This window comes from Lolium perenne, chromosome 6 (assembly GCF_019359855.2).
Source record: "Lolium perenne isolate Kyuss_39 chromosome 6, Kyuss_2.0, whole genome shotgun sequence".
In the NCBI taxonomy this organism is placed as follows: Eukaryota; Viridiplantae; Streptophyta; class Magnoliopsida; order Poales; family Poaceae; genus Lolium; species Lolium perenne.
Window position 1 is genome coordinate 246,717,422 of NC_067249.2, and position 19,014 is coordinate 246,736,435.

The 19,014-nt window shown below is 43.2% G+C and overlaps 1 long non-coding RNA gene across 1 annotated transcript; it reads left to right on the forward strand.

Moving 5' to 3' along the window:
- Positions 1–17,887: 17,887 nt before the first annotated feature.
- On the forward strand, positions 17,888–18,427 carry LOC127305595 (uncharacterized). The gene is made up of 3 exons (XR_007854032.2): positions 17,888–17,989; positions 18,078–18,174; positions 18,340–18,427. It is a non-coding gene; the product is annotated as an uncharacterized lncRNA (long non-coding RNA).
- The last annotated feature ends 587 nt before the right edge of the window (positions 18,428–19,014 follow it).

Consider the following 19,014-nt stretch of genomic DNA (forward strand, 5'->3'; position numbering starts at 1 on the left):
TACGGCCTAGCGTGTCTAAAACGAGCTCTGAGCCAAGTTTTTCATTTCTTTTGGTGACCTGTGAAGTTATTTTTTTTTTATCTGGTGGGCAACTCTCCTCTCTTCGTGATAGATTGTACACATCTTTCCTTTTTGGCTGTACTGATAGATGTAATTGTTGTTTGGTTGCACATATGAGATTACATATTGTTATCATGGTTTATATGGTGAGTTTATTATGACATTGCATATGAGATCCGAACATAGAGTAATCAGAAGAACAAGATCGTGACGATCACCATGAGTAGGACCTACTCTTTCGCCTCCTCCAAACCATCATATTGTAAACTAGTTTCCTGATCTTAGCAGATTCTCCATAAATTGTAGATTTAAGAATGCCTCCCTTTAAATACCACATGCAACTAACATGACACAAGAAGACCAAGTAATATAGATCATAGCAAGCATCAATGAAATCGTAAGAAAGCATCACAACTTCGCACCAGATCATGAATTACTAAAAGTGGATCACAAGTTTATTATACCACTGCAACAATGGTGTCAACCTACCACCTCAACAAAAATGGATGCCATCCTAGTACCGTAAAGTCACCATTACATGAGAGGTTAGTATATACGACCTCATCAAAATATACAGGCCGTCGGAAGCTAGGTACAAAAAAAATGTACATCATCACCATCATGTCATCACCCCCCAGTCCATGATCCTTACAACAAGCGCACTTGCTCCCGCCCACGACTATGTATTTTTGTCCCCAAAGACCATTTGCCACCCCAGGATATCGGGCCTAGCTCCGCCACTGATCTCCATCACCACTATGCATGCATCCACACACCATGGCCCCAAGGCCACCACTACAGAATGTAGTAGTATTTTCCTAGATAGGTCTTGTGCCAGACGATCCTATGTGGTGGTACCATGCTGACAAAGTTTGTAAGCTGGGCGTATGTGTCGATTAACACTTGCCGGTGGAAGGCTTCGATTGCATGATCTTTTGTCATTGCAGCGTCAGCCTTCAATCTACTGGCGGGAGTGCAACCACCAACACCGAGAGGAGAGGAGAGGGACGGTGCGAAAGGGCTTGTGAGAGGGGAGAACGGGCGAGAGGATTTATGGCGCACGTTCTTGATGCTTCGCACCGTCTCCCACTATTCCCCACCCGTGCAACCTCGTGACAGCTTTTGGCTCACTAGCGTGAGGTCCGAATGAAGCGTGTCTACCGTGCCTAACTTTTACTCCCTCCATCCTCAAATAAGTGGACATCTAGCCTAAATTTTATCCACAAAAGAGTGTACTCCTATCTTCCCAATGCACTTTAATTGCATCACTCGCATTGCACGGAAATCAAACCCAATAATATTAACCAAATATTTTTCTTGTTTTCTACATGCACTTAGCTTATTGGAGGTCAAAGAATTAAAGAGGAGAGATGCATGTTTTCAACGTATTTTTTACTCCACTTCATAATTTATCTTAAAAAACCCGCGTGTACACTTAATTGTGGACGGAGAGAGTACACCGCTCTAAAAGCATGCAATTGTAAGTATACCATTTTATCTTGGCCTACCAAAAGCATGAAATTCAGCCCACTGGACATGAGAAATGACTTGACGAGCAACTAATTAAGTAGGCCTGAAGTGAAATTGGTTGTTACTGTGCATGCATCCGAACGGTAACTAGATATAATTTTTATCCTTAAACCAAACTGTTAAGCATGTCTCAAAAATACGAAACTTGCCCTGGAGTACTTAGGCTGTGTTTGTTTAAACTTCCATTTCTGGTTTTGAGGTCTATAAGAGCATCTCCAGTCGCATCCCCCAAACAACGTCCGGCAAAAGCGTCGGATTGGTCGTTTGGGGGACGTCCGGACCAATTTTTCGTTTGGAGGAGGTTCCTTTTCTAGCCACGTCCCCTAAACGCGACCTCCAAACAAAAAGCAAGTGTACAAGTCGTGTCCGGCGTCACCAGAAACAGCAGAAAACAGCAACTGGCACTTCGGCATCTTGTTAATAGGTTAGTTCCAGAAAATGCACGAATATGACATAAAGTGTGCATAAAACATGTAGATAACATCAATAATGTGGCATGGAACATAAGAAATTATCGATACGTCGGAGGCGTATCAGGGACAACGAATCGTGGCACTGGCGGCGGGGAAGGGCGGGGGCGGGGAACCCTAGCCCTAGCTAGCCATGGGAAAGGGACACGCGGGGGCGAGAGGTCCGGAACTCGGGGTGGGGCGTCTGGTCTCGGGGGCATGGGTGTGTTCACGCGGTGGCAGTTATTCTGTTATTCGTCCGAAGCACGGGGGCATTTTCGTAAAGTGCATTTCAGGAAGCTCGGGAAGCAAGTGTACACAGGGGATGGGCTAGGGATGCCGGACAATATTTGGGGCGCGTCCGGAGCGAAGTGGCCTTTGGGGCATGCGACTGGGACGTTTTTTTGGCCGGCGTCCCCCAAATTCCTTTGGGGGACGCTTTGGGGGACGCGACTGGAGATGCTCTAAGATGCAGCTGAAACAAACAGCAGAGAATTGAAAAGCGCTGGCGAGAAGCAGCGTCGCTAAATGAACTGCGCGAGCGCCTCCAAGAGAAAGCAGGGCCGGGGTGCTTTTCCCTGCTTCCCGAGCTTCCTGAAATGCACTTTACGAAAATGCCCCCGTGCTTCGGACGAATAACAGAATAACTGCCACCGCGTGAACACACCCATGCCCCCGAGACCAGACGCCCCACCCCGAGTTCCGGACCTCTCGCCCCCGCGTGTCCCTTTCCCATGGCTAGCTAGGGCTAGGGTTCCCCGCCCCCGCCCTTCCCCGCCGCCAGTGCCACGATTCGTTGTCCCTGATACGCCTCCGACGTATCGATAATTTCTTATGTTCCATGCCACATTATTGATGTTATCTACATGTTTTATGCACACTTTATGTCATATTCGTGCATTTTCTGGAACTAACCTATTAACAAGATGCCGAAGTGCCGCTTCTGTTTCATTGCTGTTTTTGGTTTCAGAAATCCTAGTAACGAAATATTCTCGGAATTGGACGAAATCAACGCCCAGGGTCCTATTTTGCCACGAAGCTTCCAGAAGACCGAAGAGGAGACGAAGTGGGGCCACGAGGTGGCCAAACCCTAGGGCGGCGCGGCCCCTGCCCTGGCCGCGCGGCCCTATGGTGTGGGCCCCTCGTGCCGCCTCCTGACCTGCCCTTCCGCCTACTTAAAGCCTCCGTCGCGAAACCCCCAGTACTGAGAGCCACGATACGGAAAACCTTACTGAGACGCCGCTGCCGCCAATCCCATCTCGGAGGATTCAGGAGATCGCCTCCGGCACCCTGCCGGAGAGGGGATTCATCTCCCGGAGGACTCTACGCCGCCATGGTGGCCTCCGGAGTGATGTGTGAGTAGTCTACCCCTGGACTATGGGTCCATAGCAGTAGCTAGATGGTTGTCTTCTCCTCATTGTGCTTCATTGTCGGATCTTGTGAGCTGCATAACATGATCAAGATCATCTATCTGTAATTCTATATGTTGCGTTTGTTGGGAGATGAATAGAGAATACTTGTTATGTTGATTATCAAAGTTATGTCTATGTGTTGTTTATGATCTTGCATGCTCTCTGTTACTAGTAGATGCTCTGGCCAAGTAGATGCTTGTAACTCCAAGAGGGAGTATTTATGCTCGATAGTGGGTTCATGTCTCCGTGAATCTGGGGAAGTGACAGAAATCTCTAAGATTATGGATGTGCTGTTGCCACTAGGGATAAAACATTGGTGCTATGTTCAAGGATGTAGTCACTGATTACATTACGCGCAATACTTAATGCAATTGTCTGTTGTTAGCAACTTAATACTGGAGGGGGTTCGGATGATAACCTGAAGGTGGACTTTTTAGGCATAGATGCATGCTGGATAGCGGTCTATGTACTTTATCGTAATGCCCAATTAAATCTCACTATACTCATCATAATATGTATGTGCATGGTCATGCCCTCTTTATTTGTCAATTGCCCAACTGTAATTTGTTCACCCAACATGCTATTTATCTTATGGGAGAGACACCTCTAGTGAACTGTGGACCCCGGTCCAATTCTCTATACTGAAATACAATCTACTGCAATACTTGTTCTACTGTTTTCTGCAAACAATCATCATCCACACTATACATCTAATCCTTTGTTACAGCAAGCCGGTGAGATTGACAACCTCACTGTTTCGTTGGGGCAAAGTACTTTGGTTGTGTTGTGCAGGTTCCACGTTGGCGCCGGAATCTCTGGTGTTGCGCCGCACTACATCCCGCCGCCATCAACCTTCAACGTGCTTCTTGGCTCCCTCTTTGGTTCGATAAACCTTGGTTTCATACTGAGGGAAAACTTGCCGCTGTACGCATCACACCTTCCTCTTGGGGTTCCCAACGGACGCGTGTTGTACGCGTATCAAGCTCTTTTTCTGGCGCCGTTGCCAGGGATCGAAGAAAAGCTACACCACAAAGATTTCTAACTCCCACGTCAACTACGCGCCAGCAGCTCTTTTTCTGGCGCCGTTGCCGGGGAGATCAAGACACGCTGCAAGGGGAGTCTCCACTTCCCAATCTCTTTACTTTGTTTTTGTCTTGCTTAGTTTTATTTACTACTTTGTTTGCTGCACTAAATCAAAATACAAAAAAATTAGTTGCTAGTTTTACTTGCTATCTTGTTTGCTATATCAAAAACACACAAAAAAAATAGTTACTTGCATTTACTTTATCTAGTTTGCTTTATTTACTGTTGCTAAAATGGGTACTCCTGAAAATACTAAGTTGTGTGACTTCACAACCACAAATAATAATGATTTCTTATGCACACCTATTGCTCCACCTGCTACTACAGCAGAATTCTTTGAAATTAAACCTGCTTTTTATCGAATCTTGTTATGCGAGAGCAATTTTCTGGTGTTAGTTCTGATGATGCTGCTGCCCATCTTAATAATTTTGTTGAACTATGTGAAATGCAAAAATATAAAGATGTAGATGGTGACATTATAAAATTAAAATTGTTCCCTTTCTCATTAAGAGGAAGAGCTAAAGATTGGTTGCTATCTCTGCCTAAGAATAGTATTGATTCATGGACTAAATGCAAGGATGCTTTTATTGGTAGATATTATCCCCCTGTTAAAATTATATCTTTGAGGAGTAGCATAATGAATTTTAAACAATTAGATACTGAACATGTTGCTCAAGCATGGGAAAGAATGAAATCTCTGGTTAAAAATTGCCCAACACATGGACTGACTACTTGGATGATCATCCAAACCTTCTATGCAGGACTAAATTTTTCTTCGCGGAATTTATTGGATTCAGCTGCTGGAGGTACCTTTATGTCCATCACTCTTGGTGAAGCAACAAAGCTTCTTGATAATATGATGATCAATTACTCTGAATGGCACACGGAAAGAGCTCCACAAGGTAAGAAGGTAAATTCTGTCGAAGAAACCTCTTCCTTGAGTGATAAGATTGATGCTATTATGTCTATGCTTGTGAATGATAGGACTAATATTGATCCTAATAATGTTCCATTAGCTTCATTGGTTGCACAAGAAGAACATGTTGATGTAAACTTCATTAAAAATAATAATAATTTCAACAACAATGCTTATCGGAACAATTCTAGTAACAACTATAGGCCATATCCTTATAATAATGGTGACGGTTATGCTAATTCTTATGGGAATTCTTACAACAATAATAGGAATTCCCCCCTGGACTTGAAGCCATGCTTAAAGAATTTATTAGTACACAAACTGCTTTTAACAAATCTGTTGAAGAAAAGCTTGGGAAAATTGATATACTTGCTTCTAAAGTCGATAGTCTTGCTGCTGATGTTGATCTTTTGAAATCAAAAGTTTTGCCTAATGAGAATCATCATAATAAAATTACTACTACAGCAAATGCCATCCAAGTTAGAATTAAAGAGAATATAAGATTGATGGCCGAACTGCGTGCTAGGTGGGATAGAGAAGAAAATGAAAAACTAGCTAAAGAGAAGAATGTAGCTAAAGTTTGGACTATTACCACAACTAGTAATGCTAATGCTACACATGTTGCTGCACCTCCTACTATTAATAATAAAAGAATTGGTGTTAGCAATGTTTCCACTTCTAGTGCAAAGCGCGAGAAATTGCCTAAAACTGCTAAAACTGCTGAAACTGCCTGTGATAAAACTGCTGAAATTTTTTCCAACATTGGGGATGATGATCCCATTGCTTTAGATTATAATGGTTTGAATTTTGATGATTGCCACATCTCTGAAGTTATAAAGTTCTTGCAAAAACTTGCTAAAAGTCCTAATGCTAGTGCTATAAATTTGGCTTTCACGCAACATATTACAAATGCTCTCATAAAAGCTAGAGAAGAGAAACTAGAGCGCGAAGCCTCTATTCCTAGAAAGCTAGAGGATGGTTGGGAGCCCATCATTAAGATGAAGGTTAAAGATTTTGATTGTAATGCTTTATGTGATCTTGGTGCAAGTATTTCCGTTATGCCTAAGAAAATTTATAATATGCTTGACTTGCCACCGCTGGAAAATTGTTATTTGGATGTTAATCTTGCTGATCATTCTACAAAGAAACCTTTGGGGAAAGTTGATAATGTTCGCATTACCGTTAACAATAACCTTGTCCCCGTTGATTTTGTTGTCTTGGATATTGAATGCAATGCATCTTGTCCTATTATATTGGGAAGACCTTTTCTTCGAACTGTTGGTGCTATCATTGATATGAAGGAAGGTAATATAAAATATCAATTTCCTCTCAAGAAAGGTATGGAACACTTCCCTAGAAAGAGAATGAAGTTACCTTTTGATTCTATTATTAGAACAAATTATGATGTTGACACTTCGTCTCTTGATAATACTTGATACACACTTTCTGCGCCTAGCTGAAAGGCGTTAAAGAAAAGCGCTTATGGGAGACAACCCATGGTTTTTACTACAGTACTTTGTTTTTATTTTGTGTCTTGGAAGTTGTTTACTACTGTAGCAACCTCTCCTTATCTTAGTTTAGTGTTTTGTTGTGCCAAGTAAAGTCTTTGATAGAAAAGTTCATACTAGATTTGGATTACTGCGCAGAAACAGATTTCTTTGCTGTCACGAATCTGGGCAAAATTCTCTGTAGGTAACTCAGAAAATTATGCAAATTTACGTGAGTGATCCTCAGATATGTACGCAACTTTCATTCAATTTGAGCATTTTCATTTGAGCAAGTCTGGTGCCTCGATAAAATTCGTCAATACGAACTGTTCTGTTTTGACAGATTCTGCCTTTTATTTCGCATTGCCTCTTTTGCTATGTTGGATGAATTTCTTTGATCCATGAATGTCCAGTAGCTTTATGCAATGTCCAGAAGTGTTAAGAATGATTATGTCACCTCTGAACATGTTAATTTTTATTGTCCACTAACCCTCTAATGAGTTGTTCTAAGTTTGGTGTGGAGGAAGTTTTCAAGGATCAAGAGAGGAGTATGATGCAACATGATCAAGGAGAGTGAAAGCTCTAAGCTTGGGGATGCCCCGGTGGTTCACCCCTGCATATTCTAAGAAGACTCAAGCGTCTAAGCTTGGGGATGCCCAAGGCATCCCCTTCTTCATCGACAACATTATCAGGTTCCTCCCCTGAAACTATATTTTTATTCCATCACATCTTATGTGCTTTTCTTGGAGCGTCGGTTTGTTTTTGTTTTTGTTTTGTTTGAATAAAATGGATCCTAGCATTCACTTTATGGGAGAGAGACACGCTCCGCTGTAGCATATGGACAAGTATGTCCTTAGGCTCTACTCATAGTATTCATGGCGAAGTTTCTTCTTCGTTAAATTGTTATATGGTTGGAATTGGAAAATGATACATGTAGTAATTGCTATAAATGTCTTGGGTAATGTGATACTTGGAAATTGTTGTGCTCATGTTTAAGCTCTTGCATCATATGCTTTGCACCCATTAATGAAGAAATACATAGAGCATGCTAAAATTTGGTTTGCATATTTGGTCTCTCTAAGGTCTAGATAATTTCTAGTATTGAGTTTGAACAACAAGGAAGACGGTGTAGATTCTTATAATGTTTACAATATGTCTTTTATGTGAGTTTTGCTGCACCGGTTCATCCTTGTGTTTGTTTCAAATAACCTTGCTAGCCTAAACCTTGTATCGAGAGGGAATACTTCTCATGCATCCAAAATCCTTGAGCCAACCACTATGCCATTTGTGTCCACCATACCTACCTACTACATGGTATTTCTCCGCCATTCCAAAGTAAATTGCTTGAGTGCTACCTTTAAAATTCCATCATTCACCTTTGCAATATATAGCTCATGGGACAAATAGCTTAAAAACTATTGTGGTATTGAATATGTACTTATGCACTTTATCTCTTATTAAGTTGCTTGTTGTGCGATAACCATGTTCACTGGGGACGCCATCAACTATTCTTTGTTGAATTTCATGTGAGTTGCTATGCATGTTCGTCTTGTCTGAAGTAAGAGAGATCTACCACCTTATGGTTAAGCATGCATATTGTTAGAGAAGAACATTGGGCCGCTAACTAAAGCCATGATCCATGGTGGAAGTTTCAGTTTTGGACAATATCCTCAATCTCATATGAGAAAATTATTAATTGTTGTTACATGCTTATGCATAAAAGAGGAGTCCATTATCTGTTGTCTATGTTGTCCCGGTATGGATGTCTAAGTTGAGAATAATCAATAGCGAGAAATCCAATGCGAGCTTTCTCCTTAGACCTTTGTACAGGCGGCATAGAGGTACCCCTTTGTGACACTTGGTTAAAACATGTGCATTGCGATGATCCGGTAGTCCAAGCTAATTAGGACAAGGTGCGGGCACTATTAGTATACTATGCTTGAGGCTTGCAACTTGTAAGATATAATTTACATGATACATATGCTTTATTACTACCGTTGACAAAATTGTTTCATGTTTTCAAAATCAAAGCTCTAGCACAAATATAGCAATCGATGCTTTTCCTCTATGGAGGACCATTCTTTTACTTTCATTGTTGAGTCAGTTCACCTATTTCTCTCCACCTCAAGAAGCAAACACTTGTGTGAACTGTGCATTGATTCCTACATACTTGCATATTGCACTTATTATATTACTCTATGTTGACAATATCCATGAGATATACATGTTACAAGTTGAAAGCAACCGCTGAAACTTAATCTTCCTTTGTGTTGCTTCAATGCCTTTACTTTGAATTATTGCTTTATGAGTTAACTCTTATGCAAGACTTATTGATGCTTGTCTTGAAGTGCTACTCATGAAAAGCCTTTGCTTTATGATTCACTTGTTTACTCATGTCATATACATTGTTTTGATCGCTGCATTCACTACATATGCTTTACAAATAGTATGATCGAGGTTATGATGGCATGTCACTCCAGAAATTATCTGTGTTATCGTTTTACCTGCTCGGGACGAGCAGAACTAAGCTTGGGGATGCTGATACGCCTCCGACGTATCGATAATTTCTTATGTTCCATGCCACATTATTGATGTTATCTACATGTTTTATGCACACTTTATGTCATATTCGTGCATTTTCTGGAACTAACCTATTAACAAGATGCCGAAGTGCCAGTTGCTGTTTTCTGCTGTTTTTGGTTTCAGAAATCCTAGTAACGAAATATTCTCGGAATTGGACGAAATCAACGCCCAGGGTCCTATTTTGCCACGAAGCTTCTAGAAGACCGAAGAGGAGACGAAGTGGGGCCACGAGGTGGCCAAACCCTAGGGCGGCGCGGCCCCTGCCCTGGCCGCGCAGCCCTATGGTGTGGGCCCCTCGTGCCGCCTCCTGACCTGCCCTTCCGCCTACTTAAAGCCTCCGTCGCGAAACCCCCAGTACCGAGAGCCATGATACGGAAAACCTTACTGAGACGCCGCCGCCGCCAATCCCATCTCGGGGGATTCAGGAGATCGCCTCCGGCACCCTGCCGGAGAGGGGATTCATCTCCCGGAGGACTCTACGCCGCCATGGTCGCCTCCGGAGTGATGTGTGAGTAGTCTACCCCTGGACTATGGGTCCATAGCAGTAGCTAGATGGTTGTCTTCTCCTCATTGTGCTTCATTGTCGGATCTTGTGAGCTGCATAACATGATCAAGATCATCTATCTGTAATTCTATATGTTGCGTTTGTTGGGATCCGATGAATAGAGAATACTTGTTATGTTGATTATCAAAGTTATGTCTATGTGTTGTTTATGATCTTGCATGCTCTCCGTTACTAGTAGATGCTCTGGCCAAGTAGATGCTTGTAACTCCAAGAGGGAGTATTTATGCTCGATAGTGGGTTCATGCCTCCATTGATATCTGGGACAGTGACAGAAAGTTCTAAGGTTGTAGATGTGCTGTTGCCACTAGGGATAAAACATTGGTGCTATGTTCAAGGATGTAGTTACTGATTACATTACGCGCAATACTTAATGCAATTGTCTGTTGTTAGCAACTTAATACTGGAGGGGGTTCGGATGATAACCTGAAGGTGGACTTTTTAGGCATAGATGCATGCTGGATAGCGGTCTATGTACTTTGTCGTAATGCCCAATTAAATCTCACTATACTCATCATAATATGTATGTGCATGGTCATGCCCTCTTTATTTGTCAATTGCCCAACTGTAATTTGTTCACCCAACATGCTGTTTATCTTATGGGAGAGACACCTCTAGTGAACTGTGGACCCCGGTCCAATTCTCTATACTGAAATACAATCTACTGCAATACTTGTTCTACTGTTTTCTGCAAACAATCATCATCCACACTATACATCTAATCCTTTGTTACAGCAAGCCGGTGAGATTGGCAACCTCACTGTTTCGTTGGGGCAAAGTACTTTGGTTGTGTTGTGCAGGTTCCACGTTGGCGCCGGAATCTCTGGTGTTGCGCCGCACTACATCCCGCCGCCATCAACCTTCAACGTGCTTCTTGGCTCCTACTGGTTCGATAAACCTTGGTTTCATACTGAGGGAAAACTTGCCGCTGTACGCATCACACCTTCCTCTTGGGGTTCCCAACGGACGCGTGCTGTACGCGTATCAGTCCCCGACGCCCTATCTCCCCTCCCGTCACCCTTCCCCACCGCTAGCGCCGCCGTTGAAAGGATCGTATGCCGCACCTAGAGGGGGGGTGAATAGGTGCAAACCAATTTTTAGTTCTTTTTCAATTTAGGCTTGACACAAAAGGTAAATTCTCTAGATATGCAACTAGGTGAATTTACCTATATGACAAGGCTAACAACTAAGCAAGATATATCTAAGCAATATAGAGATAGAATAGGATAGAGGTAACCGAGAGTGGAGCACGCGATGACACGGAGATGATTCCCGTAGTTCCCTTCCTTTGCAAGAAGGTACGTCTACGTTTGGAGGAGTGTGGTTGCTACGAAAGCCAAACCAACAGCCACGAAGGCTTCACTCAGATCTCCTGTGAGCAACGCCACGAAGGCCTAGCCCACTTCCACTAAGGGATTTCCTCGAGGCGGAAACCGGGCCTTTACAAGGTTCTTGGGGCACACATCCACAACCAAATTGGAGGCTCCCAAATCTGTTACAACACAACAATCAACAACAATACATCAACACAAATCAACTAGGGAACCAAATAGGAACACTAGCATGAGATCCCTCAAACAAGAGAGGGGGAAATGAAGAACGCTTCGGTGAGGATGTAGATCGGTGTCTTCTCCTTCGAATCCCCAAAGATCAAGAGCTTTGGTTGGGGGAGGAAGGAGATCTTGCAAATCTTGTATTCTTGAGGTGGCTCTAATGGTGGTGAAGCTTGGCAGATTTTTCTTCCAATGATTGAGCAACTTGTCCCTTTGGAGAAGAAAGCTATTTATATGGATGGAGCTTTCAGATCTGACCGTTGGGGACGAATTCCACTTACACCGGAAGTTCCGGCCAGTTTTGCCGGAAGTTCCGGCTTCCACCGGAAGTACCGGCCATTGGGGCCGGAACTTCCGCCCTTGATAAAATACCTGCAAAGCAAAAGACGGGGCGGAACTTGGGCGGAACTTCCGGTGGCCGGAAGTTCCGGCCAAGTTCCGGAAACTTGCGAAAACCTTACAGAACTATACTGAGCCACAAATTCGGAATTCCGGAACTTGCCCGGAAGTTGGGCGGAAGTTCCGCTGACCGGAACTTCCGGTCAACTCCACCGGAACTTCCGGTCCTGAAGAGAAAACCTGAGCAAGATGGCGCTGAGAAGCTTCTGCTGAAAAAGTCAGGCCGGAACTTCCGCCAGGTTAGGCCGGAACTTTCGCCAGGTTCAGAAAACCTGCAGAACTTCAGAACAGCAAAACCAATACACCGATCCACCATAATATTTGATGGCTTGTACCTGTCTACATCAACACACATAAAAATATACATAGTGTTGACGTCAAACACACAAAACCCAAAAGGGCGGGAAATGTTCTTTCAATCTCCCCCTTTTTGGTGTTTGATGACAACACAAGTATTTGCAAGGAATAGATAATGTAAACAACAATGTGAGAGATATAGAGGAGCTCCCCCTAGATATGAGCAATGGTACATAAGAAGCTCCACCTATATCTTGCATCCGTCTTCCAAGGGTTAGCAATACAACATAGTGATAAGCATATGGATAATAAGGTCATGCACACATAGATAACCAAGGAAGACTCACATACGGAGTTTAGCATACACAAATAAGGTTCCAAGCACACATAGATAGAGTTTACAAACCAAATAGCTAAGACATAGTTCGACACCATAAAGATAAATAGAATCACAAGCAATAAAAATCAAAGCCAACACGAGCTTGTGACTCCCCCATGCAAATACCCACCGAAGAGCAACCTAATAAGGTCTCACTCTCCCCCTTTGGCACCAAAGCACCAAAAAGGAAAAAGGAGAATCTACGCGCCCCAAGGGTCGGCGTTAGCCCAGCCGGGAGGGAGGTTCGATGTAGCGCCGGGGTAGGGAGGAGTGTGCGGAGGAGACTCGATCTCAAGACCATCTGGAGGGAGAGGCATGCCATGCTGAGAGACCCACTCTGCCTCCGGAGTGATGTTCTCCTCGGATCCGGGAGGAGACACGTCCACCGCAAGTGCCCTCATGATGCTCTTCTGACGAACCCGAGACTTCTTGGCTTCTGCATGCTGCTGATACTGACGGTGGTTGACTGCAGAGGTGAGGCAAAAGATCTGTCTCATGCGGCGTGCTAGCTTGGAGGCCCAGCTAGGTGGCTTCTCATCCATGGGGTTAACATCTTCAAGAGGAGAGTTGTGGCGCTTGGCCCTCAAAGTCTTCACTTCATGGGATGTGAGAGTGAGTGGAATGGATTGAACGAGTCTAGCATTGCAAGTATCCATCCAAGTGTCCTCAATGAGCTTCATAATGTACGGGGCAAAGGCGGGAAGCTTCTTCTCCATCACACATGACCACATCTCATGATAGATGTAGTCCATCACATCAAGCTTCTCACCGGTGCCCTTCTTAGCAAAAGAGTTCGCCATAAGATCCACTTCATAAAGATGTATCTCATCAAGGTTGCCACCCTTTGGTCCAATGGTTTCCCGGTAGACTCTAAGCATAATATCCCAAGTGGGGAGAAGTTCCGCACTCTTGCCCGGAACACCCCAACCGGGGATGTAGAGGTGCTCCAAGACTTCCCTTGTTTGAGCCCATGAGCTATCATGGCACCTCCAACCATTTGCATTAACACCCGGGTAGCGAGGGTATCCAAGGGCGGCTCCAAACTTTGCCAAGTTAGACTCAAGGAGCCTCTCATGAGTCATCCACCGAAATGTTCTTGCTTCATCTTGCTCAAAGTGGACGGTGGCATAGAACTGTTGAATCAACCCAACATCATAGTCCTTGTTGAGCTCCATAATGGGATAGAGCCCAAACTCTCCACACATAGCATAAGCTTCTTCAAAGTATTTGTTAGCGGCCATCTTCCCGGTGTCAATAGCATGTTGAGGGGCTACCCCCTTCTTGAATGGAATGTAGATCTCATAGAAAATCTCCTCTTGGGACTTGTTGTGGAACCGCTTATCCCCAACCCTATTGTTCCGAGGGGTGAGGTAAGGGTTCATGTCACGGAGCTCCTTGTACTCATTATATTGCATGCCCTTCACGGATATATGTATGTTCTTCCCATGAACAATGGCAGTGACTTGTGCCTCTGAGCAGCTGCAGCTTGCTGGCGAGCGGTGAGCTTGGATGGTCGGGTTTGCTCAAGCTCTTCCTCAACCTCATCCACATGATCCTTGCCTCTCTTCTTGGAACCACCTGATAACGGAATCAAAAAGATAGGAATGATGAATGAAAGCACATAAGCAAGGAGACCAAACACCAGAGCATGCACAGGATATCGGGTAACAGCAGAAAAATCGCCGGGCCGGAAGTTCCGGTGAGAACCGGCGGAAGTTCCGCCCCGGCGGAAGTTCCGCGTGAAGGGCCGGAACTTCCGTTGTTCGAAACAATGACGATTTCTCACCAGATCTGAGGCAATGGCTAAGAGAACCGCATTACCACGACATCCTAAGCACGATCTAGTAGAGGAAAGGCATCTAGAGGATTTCTACCATAGCTTTGCCTAGAGTATGCCCTATATTTCATCTAGTGAGGTCTACCCACACATAGAGAGGGAGAGGGCACAAACCGGGGGGAGCCATGGAGGAGAAGAGGGAGAGGATGCCGATCCACGGAGACGATCCGGCGGGGAGCGCCGGAGGAGGGAGATCCGGCCGGAGGAGCAGCAGCCGTCACAGGGGAGGAGCACCACCAAATAGATCTTGGAAAGGGGAAAAGTGAGGGAGATGGAACTGCTCACCCGTTCGGCCCAGTTATATAGTGGCCACTTAAGGCCGGAAGTTCCGCTCGTTGGAGCCGGAACTTCCGGTCTCACAGGAACCACCCAGGCTGGACACGAACAGGGCTGATCAGGCGAAAAGGATACCGGCCGGAAGTACCGGTCGAAACGACCGGAACTTCCGGTGGAACAGGAAACTGTGCCCAAAAACAGGATTTTGACACGAACAAGGTGCACTTGGAGAAGGTGAGGGATATGTCTTAGATGAGATAGGCTTAGGACAGATACGCCAAACTGTGAGATGGTACATGATCACTCATTTTTGCAAATAATGCAAATGAAGGCCAAAAATGAGTGATTTCCCATAAACAAGGAGATGTCAATAAAATCCAATGAAGATCTAAACAACTCCAACTCTTCACGAAGAAGAGTGCGGTGGCCTAGGCCACCATATATGAGTGTTATGATATGGCACCGCGAAGATATATCTTGGGTCCAAACCAATACTCATCATTTAACCTCACATATCAACATATGATATAACGAGAATGAAATCTTTAATGTTGGCATTATGGGGGGAGGGATAGCTCAATAATTTAAACCGCACTCCCCCTATCTCCATGCCCACATCTAAACCAAATAAAGTTTTGAGACGAAGGTGTGTTTGCAAGATGGTCAAGCTATACTCCTTGAATCAATGATATTTAGCTCATTCCTCAAATAAGAGAACCTTGCTTCATCAAGAGGCTTCGTGAATATATCGGCAAGTTGATCTTTGGTAGGAACATAGATAAGCTCAATATCACCACGGGCAACATGATCCCTAATGAAATGATTCCGGATCTCAATATGCTTCGTTCTTGAATGTTGCACCGGATTATAGGCAATCTTGATGGCACTTTCATTGTCACATATGTAACACCCCAACTTTTGCAAATTTGTTTAATTGTCCTTAATGCAAAAATTAGGGGGAACAAAAACTTTTTCTATAGACTAATTAGATGAATTGCCTTGATCTGTCTGTCAATATGAATTGCTTTGATCTGTTGGCAGATGAATTGTCTTGATTTCTTGATGAGTTTTGTCTTGAGTTACCTCAAAGAACAACACCCTAGTGGTTGAACAAGCAACTCACCAAATAAAACACATGTGTGGCTTAGGAAAAATTGTTTTCCTTCTTACTACATCAAACCTCCCTCCTGATGACAACCTGAGTGTGCCATCTTGATTTTCTCTTTATAGTACAAGATAGCTCAATCATCCTTAATTCAAAACTTGGGATCATCTTCCCCTAGCTACATTCCTCTCTTATACCCACTCATCCTTGTTGGTTTTGAGGCCATGTCGACCATCTGTGTTGACATGCTTAAAATGTCCAGACTTTGGCAGTTAATTTCTAAGCAACCACAACTGTTATTGGTAGCCTCAATACATGGATCTCATCTATGCAACACCCTCTTCAAACTCCACGTCCTGCATGTCTCAGACAATCCTTGCAACTCATATATTCAACTTGATCTGGTATCCTATCCCATGTTCCAGCACCAGATCACTTCTTCCTCTTTACCTCTTGTTTTTGTTTTCATCCAAGTTTATCTTCACCAAACCAAGAGTGGGAATGATGGATACATTTTGTAGCCACCATCTACCCTTGAGAACACTTCTCCCTAAATTAGTTTTCTCTCTCAAAATCCTATTGTTTTTCCTTCTCTAGTTTTGATCACAAAACTACTTCTAGTTTTATAAATCTTTTCAAAATATTTCTGCAAAGAAAACAAGGAAATGAAATGGGTTTTGTTTTCCATCCCATTTCTACCAAGTACAGGTTTCTAAAACTTTTCTTTCTATTTTGCTTCCTTTTTAACAAAAGGCTTGCTTATGGTACCTATACCATTTCTTGTTTACTTTAAATTTGAGAAAACTCTACTTCACTTGAGAAAGTAAGTAGAACATTTTGAACTCCTATGTTCCAACTAGTTCTCTCAACACTTTCAAATTCTATCCCACTTGAGAACATTCCCAATTGTCCCTAAACAATTGAGGTGTTCCATATACCTTTCAAATAAATCCTTCTCAAATGACAACTCTTGCACATCTTGTGTATCTCTCTGATCTACCCCATAATGTTCCTTCATACTCCAATTCTTGATCAAGTAGATGATCTCTTGATACTTTCTATTGGACTCCCTTCAACTAAACCCTAGACTCGGAGAGTATTTCAAACCACTCCCAATTAACCTCTTATTTGAAGAGCAACTTATATTTCATCCTACCCATCTCAATCATCTATTCTTTTCCATCATCACCTTGACCTCATGAATTGGTGATTTATGCCACCATATTCATCCTTGTGAGTACATGGTTACTTCACTCACCTTGTGTCTTAGTCTTTCTCTATAATTGTCTACATCACTATCTCCACCATCATCCCTTGGCCAAATTGATAATTTGATTAAGTTGCTTTATTCTTGAACATTGGCACCTATTTTTATCATCTCTCTTCCTAATTTAAGCACATCATCTAAACCACCATCTTGGCAAAGAATCTTGTGGCACCATCTTGATCAACATGCATGGTGAAAGCTTCCTTTGTTGACTCATTTTTGCATGACACAAAGGTGGGCGCCGGCCATGCTATGCCATGGCACACATGTGCATCATACCTCTCCATCTCTCTCCCTCACACAATTACTCCACCTTGGGAAGCCTCTATCTCTTTGCCTCTTCCCAATGCCACTAATAATTTCAGCTTGGGTCAATTTTCCCTTCCCCAAGCCAGCCACCCACCTCCACCAATCAAAGAAGGAGGCAGCCACCCCTCTCCCTCTATAAAGGGGGCTTGGCCGGCCACCACCTCCCTCTTTGCTTATTTTCTTCACTCTCCACTCCTTCCTCCACTCCAGCCACTCCCTCCCCTCCTTCTCCCACGAGCTGCTGCTCCTCCTTGCTTGCATGGCCGGCCATGGCCATGAGAGCACACCAAACCGCAGCTCCCTTCCTCCCTCAAGCTTCCCCTCACCATGAGAGCATCCCTCTCACTCTCTTCTCCCCTAATCTTTGATGAATTCAACTCTCTTTCTCCTTTCTCCTCTCACTAGATTGGATCTTGATGCAGGTGCATGTTGGTCCAATCATGGAGGAGGTTGAGCTATCCTCAGATCTGAAGTTCTTGAGCAAAGTTCGTCCAAAACTTTGCAGTAATTTCTGTATCTTGCTGTTTCAGATTCTGGTACGAACTTGTAAAATCCGCAAAATCTTGTGTGCAGATCCAAATCGAGTGATTCAAAGTTCTACAGATAGGTATTGAAAAGATCTACAACGTGGCGTTGGTCTCATCCTCAAATTCGTTACGGATTTTGCATGGTAAATAAAGTTCTGCAAACATGCAGAATCACTGTTTGTTAGATTTCTTCCGTTTTACAAAACCTTCTTGAGCAAACTCAACTGTGGGTGAAAGCCCTCTCCAGTACCTTCATTTTGGCGGTGGTTTCACTTCGATTGACCTCCTGAAACTGAAATGGTTCACAGATCAAAATCTGGTCAGATCTGACTTTGTCGAATTAAACCAGGAGCTTGGAGACGAATTTTTGAATGAAACCAACTGGATAAGAACCACATATTCAATACCTTTCAGATGCAGCAGACCTCATATTTTTATGAGTTGTGCATGATTTTTGATGAATTAAACTTTTTATGTATGTTCTGCAGACATGGCTGTTAGCTTTTAATTCATCAAAAATCCATTTTTGAACCTAATTGAGTGATTCCACTTCTGTAGGATTACTTAATGTTTTCTTAATCACCTCAAACAAGTTTCAAAATTTTATCTGTTCTGTAACTCCAGAGAGGAAGAAAATGGTACAGACATGCAGTAAATTTGTAAATCCATTTGTGAGAGTTTCAGAAATAATTTGAACCCAAATCCAATTGTGTATGCATCTCTGTTTAATTACCTTTCAAATGCAAGTGGCCTCATATTTTTAGGATTTTTCTACGATTTATGGCTTACAGATCTTGTTTTCTGGACAGTCAGATTCAAAGAAATTCCTAAAATTGTAGGTTTAATATTTTTGGGTGATTCTAATTGGGTTAGTCTTGTATTAGTACTGGCTATACAGGAAAAATATTATTAGTCTCTGTTCATACATATTTGTTACTGTTAGTAATGTTTATATGTGACATGCATTGTTGAAGCAAAACTTT